Source organism: Fukomys damarensis, unplaced genomic scaffold, assembly GCF_012274545.1.
Source record: "Fukomys damarensis isolate Sample0158 unplaced genomic scaffold, DMR_v1.0_HiC HiC_scaffold_6, whole genome shotgun sequence".
NCBI classification, from domain to species: domain Eukaryota; kingdom Metazoa; phylum Chordata; class Mammalia; order Rodentia; family Bathyergidae; genus Fukomys; species Fukomys damarensis.
In genome coordinates this window covers 17,013,127-17,020,186 of record NW_022900918.1, presented here as the reverse complement: position 1 = coordinate 17,020,186, position 7,060 = coordinate 17,013,127, and positions in this window count along the sequence as shown.

Below are 7,060 nucleotides of genomic sequence, written 5' to 3'. Positions count from 1 at the left end.
ATCCGAAATGAACAGACATTTCTCATACAAAGAAGTGAAAGCAGCAAGAAAATATATGAAAAAATGTTCCACATCACTGGTCATTCGAGAGATGCAGATGAAAACAACACTGAGATTCCACCTCACCCCACAAAGAATGGCTGCTATCAAGAAATCACACAATAACAAATGTTGGCGGGGTTGTGGGGAGAAAGGAACCCTCCTCCATTGTTGGTGGGAGTGCAGACTAGTGCAACCACTATGGAAATCAATATGGAGATACCTCAAAGAGCTTGGACTGGAGGTTCCATTTGACCCAGCCATCCCTCTGTTGGGTATCTTTCCAAGAGAACTAAAAGAATCATATCACAGAGAAGTATGTGCACCCATGTTTATAGCGGCACAGTTTGTAATAGCTAAATCTTGGAAACAACCCATTTGCCCATCCGTTGGAAACTGGATAAAGAAGTTGTGGCTTTTCTATAAAATGGAATATTACTCAGCCATAAAGAATGAGAAAATAGATTCATTCATAGGAAAATGGATACATATTGAAGATATACTCCTAAGTGAAATAAATAAGTCACACATGTGTAAATACCGAATAGTTTCCCTGGTGTGAATAATCTGCAACAATGCATAAGATTCGAATAAGATTACTGACATTTAGAAATGGGAAGAAAGGAGCTAAAGGTGTAGGGAAGGTGGGATGGGTAGGGGAAGAATAAAAAGGGAAAAGAAAAAAATGTGAGAGAATGAAAAGATGAAAATAAAGTTTGTTGATGGGGAGGGGAGGAGGGGGTGAAGGGAGGGCAGAGATAAAGGGAAAAAATGAGAATCAAGACTTGTCATGTAGAGGTACAAGATCCCAACAATGAATGTAACTGTACTGTATCCCTAAAATGTACCAATAAACTCAGAGCTGGAAAATAAAAAAAGTTTGGACAACATTTCAGAGTGCAGTGGGTTTAAATCACAGTGCTTATTTACAAGTTTCCATTAATTAGCCGTAAATTACTTTGCCTTAGTTAAAATTTATCTAATTATGTATTCCAAATTCATTAAAACATTTTTAAAACATCAAAACAAGTACAGAGAATGAAGAACAAAAACCATCCAGTGAATGAGGTTTAGCAGCAATGCTTCAGGCAGAAGGATTAGAAAACTCTGGGACAGCCTGGGCAATTTAGCTAGACCCTGTTCAAAAGAAAAGGCACACAGAGCACTTTCCCCTAACATGCACAAGGCCCTTGACTTAAGTGCCACAAAAACTAATATAAATACTAATAGTACATTCCAGTGGCAATCAATATATGCCATTTCTTCTAAAGTGGTATTAAGCTATTGCAGAAGGTTTCATGTTGCTTCACGGAAAGATATCAATGCAGCTGTGGGACTGTATAGGGCTTTAATAGAAAGTTTAGTAAAGTATAATCTTTTTTTTTTTAATTTTTTTTTATTGAGTTTATTGGTACATTTAGGGATACAGTACAGTTACATTCATTGTTGGGATCATGTACCTTTACATGGCAAGTCTTGATTCTCATTTTTTTCCCCTTACCTCTGCCCTCCCTTCACCCCCTCCTCCCCTCCCCATCTACAAACACTTTATTTTCATCTTTTCATTCTCTCACATTTTTTTCTTTTCCCTTTTTGTTCTTCCCCTACGTATCACACCTTCCCTACACCTTTAGCTCCTTTCCTCCCATTTCTAAATGTCAGTAATCTTATTAGAATCTTATGCATTGTTGCAGAATATTCACACCAGGGAAACTATTTGGTATTTACACATGTGGGACTTATTTATTTCACTTAGGAGTATATCTTCAATATGTATCCATTTTCCTATGAATGAATCTATTCTCTCGCTCTTTATGGCTGAGTAATATTCCATTTTATAGAAAAACCACAACTTCTTTATCCAGTTTCCAACGGATGGGCAAATAGGTTGTTTCCAAGATTTAGCTATTACAAACTGTGCCGCTATAAACATGGGTGCACATACTTCTCTGTGATATGATTCTTTTAGTTCTCTTGGAAAGATACCCAACAGAGGGATGGCTGGGTCAAATGGAACCTCCAGTCCAAGCTCTTTGAGGTATCTCCATATTGATTTCCATAGTGGTTGCACTAGTCTGCACTCCCACCAACAATGGAGGAGGGTTCCTTTCTCCCCACAACCCCGCCAACATTTGTTATTGTGTGATTTCTTGATAGCAGCCATTCTTTGTGGGGTGAGGTGGAATCTCAGTGTTGTTTTCATCTGCATCTCTCGAATGACCAGTGATGTGGAACATTTTTTCATATATTTTCTTGCTGCTTTCACTTCTTTGTATGAGAAATGTCTGTTCATTTCGGATGCCCATTTTTGGATCGGGTCTTTATATTTGGGGGGACTGATTGTTTTGAGTTCTTTATATATCCTTGATAATAGTCCTTTGTCTGAGGTACAGCTGGTAAAAATTTTTTCCCACATTGTAGATTGTCTCTTAGTTCTGCTAATGGTTTCTTTTGAAGTACAGAAGCTTTTTAGTAAGATGAGATCCCAGTTGTTGATTCTTTCTGCTAGTTCCCGTGCTACTGAGGATTTGTTCATAAAGTCTTTTCCTATACCAATGTCTTCCAGAGTTCTGCCTAACTTACTTTCCAGCAAGTTTAATGTTTCTGTTTTAATATTTAGATCTTTAATCCATTTGGATTTTAATTTAGTGCATGGCGAAAGATAAGGGTCTAATTTTAATCTGTGACAGGTTGATATCCAGTTTTTCCAACACCATTTATTAAAGAGGCTATCTTTCCTCCACTGAGGATGGTGAGCTCCTTTGTCGAAGATGAGGTAGCTGAGTACATCTGCATTTGTTTTTGTGTCTTCCAGTCTGTTCCATTGATCCTCAGGCCTATTTCTTTGCCAGTACCATGCTGATTTTATCACAGTGGCTTTGTAGTATAGTTTCAAATTGGGAATTGTTACACCTGGTGCCATGTGACTGTTGCCTATAATGGCTTTTGCTATTCTAGGTCTCTTGTGGTTCCAAATGAATTTTTGGATTCTTTTTTCTAGTTCTGTGAAATATAGTGTTGGAATTTCAATTGGCATTGCATTGAATGTATATAGCAGTTTCGGTAGTATGGCCATTTTCACTATGTTGATTCTTCCTACCCAGGAGCAGGGGATATCTTTCCATTTTTTTATATCCTCTTCGATTTCTTTTTTCAGAGTGCTGTAGTTTTCAGTGTAGAGATCTTTTGTTTCTTTTGTTAGATTGATTCCTAGATACTTCATTTTTTTGGATGCTATTGTAAAAGGAATTTTTTCCCTTATTTCTCTTTCTGTCTGTCTGTTATTTGTGTATAGAAAGGCTATTGATTTTTGGGTATTCACCTTGTATCCAGATACTTTACTGAATCTGTCAATTAAGTCTAGAAGTTTTTTGGTGGAGTTTTTTGGATCTTCAATGTAGAGTATCATATCATCAGCAAATAATGATAGTTTAACTTCTTCCTTTCCTATCTTTATTGCTTTAATTTCTTTCTCTTGTCTAATTGCTGTGGCTAATGTTTCCAGAACTATATTGAAGAGAAGTGGCGATAGTGGGCATCCTTGTCTTGTTCCTGATTTTAACATGAAGGTTTTCAGTTTTTGGCCATTCAATATGATGTTGGCTGATGGTTTTTCATAAATAGCCTTTATTAAATTGAGGTATAGACCATCTATTCCAATTTTTTGCAGGGTTTTTATCATGAATGGGTGTTGAATTTTATCAAATGCTTTTTCTGCATCTATTGAAAGGATCATATGGTTTTTGTCCTTGACTTTGTGAATATAATGTATTACATTCACTGTCTTTCGTATGTTGAACCACCCTTGCATCTCTGGAATAAATCCGACTTGGTCATGATGGATGATCTTCTTAATAATCCTCTGTATTCTGTTTGCTAGTATCTTATTAAGGATTTTTGCCTATATATTCATTAGTAAAGTATAATCTTTAAATAGCAAGCAGAACAAAAGAAATCTTAACTTCTTACAAAGGTATACAATCTCCTAAATTCATACAATCACTGAGACCTATTAGAAAACTGGGATTCTGAGACTATTGGCAACAAATTAATAATCCTCTGTATTCTGTTTGCTAGTATCTTATTAAGGATTTTTGCATCTATATTCATTAGTAAAGTATAATCTTTAAATAGCAAGCAGAACAAAAGAAATCTTAACTTCTTACAAAGGTATACAATCTCCTAAATTCATACAATCACTGAGACCTATTAGAAAACTGGGATTCTGAGACTCTATTGGCAACAAAAGAGACAACCACAGTTCCCGTATTGTTTTGTATGTAGAAAAAAAATAAAAAGCAGAACATTATAACAAGGAGATTAACTTTACCAAAAATTTCTCAGATCCTAATATTTGAGTAAAACTGTTGATCTCACTGTCAGAATAGACTCTTGTTGTGACTGGCATGTAATCATGCTTATATTAATATCACTGATACCACCTGGCTTTGTTCGGCTCTTTAAGACACATATCACTGGTCAAATCCCACATAACAGCATTTTTGTGATCTCCAAAAAGCCTTCAGATAGTGGCTCTGGACAGTAGCTTCAATTGAATTTATAGTGTTGTTCTGCTTTTCCAAAATGTATTTGGCATGGTATTGATCCAAAGTGCCTATCAGATTTTATTTCTCCTTTAAAAACACTTAGGAATACAGGTTTTAATGAAAGATGGAAAGAAAACATACAAGAGGTTTTACATTTAAGCAAAGTATCCATCAAACTAAAGATTGCATCCATATCATTTAAAAGTCCTTTAGTGAACTGGATAGCTGTAATTTTTCCCATGAACCATTTTATTCATTTTAGGACCCCAGCTTAAACCTCTTTGGTCTTTCTCATCCTCTTCTTCTTTATCCAACTCTGTACAATCTCCATATTCCTCTTTGCATTTGGCCTCCTGTCCAAATCCGGCCTACCTTTGCATAATCCAAGCTTACAAAAATCCACCATCATCCTCACTCGCATGAAATATGATTGCGGTTTTGAATTGCAAATTTCTCCCCCCAATATTACATCATGGAATATTTTCGTTATAGATTTGTAATAAACATGAAAATAGTTTTTCAGCATACTTCTGGATAAACCAAGTGAAAATACATGCTATTCGCTTTAGGAGAATGAGGTGACAGAGAACAGAAGCCATGGAGAAAAGAAATTACTCTCTGGCCAAAAGAGCTTAGAATAGACAAATGAAATACATGAAATGGCAGTAAAGCAGAATAAAATTCACCCTCACTCTGATCCCCTAGTCCACTGTATTTAACATTATGTGATCAGGTGAAAAATGGGACTATAAAATAACTGCTGTGGCTGGCAGCTCTTCAGAACGGACAAGGTGGGGCCAGCGATGTAGTTCAGTGGTTTCTCTGCCTGCCTCACAAGCGCAAGGTCCCCGGTCTGATCTGTGGCACCAAAAAATAAAATAAAATAAAATAATAATGGTAATAATAATTTCTTTGCCTGGAATTTAGCTCAGTGGTGCCATGGTCTGCCTTGCAAGGGCAAAGTCCTGAGTTCAATCCCCGGTATCATTAAAAAAAAAAAAAAGCCAGGGGGAGTACTTTAAAAGCCGGGGATTTAGCTCAGTAGTTCCGCCTCCCGCCTTGCAAGCACAAGGACTGGAGTTCAATCCCCAGTACAAAAAACAAATGGATATGAGGAATGGTGAAGATAAGATATGGCAACACGACCTTACCTTAGAAGAGAACAAGTGAAAGAGGAGAGATAGAGATGAGACCACAAGTAGAGAAGAAAGCAACGTTGGGAAGGGCTGCAAATAACAGAAGACCCAACAGGCAATGACTGAAGGAAACAATGAGCGCCTATCAAATAACAAGACTCCAGCTGCTCTGGAATCAGGGAGCTTTGGCTTTTCTGCTTTCATTTATACCATTTGACTCTGATCCTCATGGTTACCAGAGCAGGACACAAGGTGAAAAATAAAAGCTTCTTCTTTACCCAGCTTTGCCTCGTTTGCAAGAAAGGAAGAGAAGTGCCTTCTCAGAGTTCCCCTCAGTATCTCACCACTCAGAACCACATTCCATGGACACTGTGATTCACAGGAGGTGGAATACTGACCACGATGTGATATCACTCCGTCACTGAGTGTTGAAGCAGACATGATAATTCCTTCGATGTTTCTTGTTCACCGAGAGAGATGAAGTACGAGAACAACAGAAGATGGGAAGCACTGAGGGATGGGTCCGTCCGTGTGCAGACTTTGCTCACAGCCAGATTACATTCACATAACTTCAAGTCACTTTGTAGTAGAGCTTGCCTGGAACCCTTCTCAAAAGATAGGAAGGAGTAAGTACAGGAAGAAATGCAAGCATCTTCAAAGAAAATAAGGTTTATGAAGAAAAAGCACATTTCTAGTAAATAGAGATATATGTTTATATATCATGCCAGCAATTTGTACAGTCATAAGTTTGGAGAAGTTGGCTCCAAGAACCCTGCATGTACCAAAACTACATAAATATACAAGTACCTATTATACAATAGCATAGAATTTCAATATAACCCACACATATCCTACTATATACCTTAAATCATTGCTAGATTACTTAAAATATCAAATACTATGTAAATGATATGTAAATAGTTTTATACTGTGTTTTGGAAATAATGACCAAAAAAAGGTCTGTACATGTTCAGTATAAATGCAATTTAATCCCAAATATTATCAGTCTACAGTTGGTTGAATCCATGGGTCCAAAATCGTTGGATTAGAAGATCTGACTGTACAGTAGATTAAAAAGGATGTGCCAAAGGAAAAGCAAGAATTTGGCATAATGAAGCCCAGAGATATAACATGATGGCAATTCCCCAATTCTAAGTGTCATCCCAGAGACTATATACACAATGTACAATTCATTCAATCTTTCTCTCATTTTGTATGAAATAATGTAGTACTAACCTTGTTGATCTCCTTTCATCACAATGGCAGCTACAAATTCAGAAGCAGAATTCCAGGATAGGCCTTAAGACACAGGAGACTCTCTTCTAAAATGAAATATAT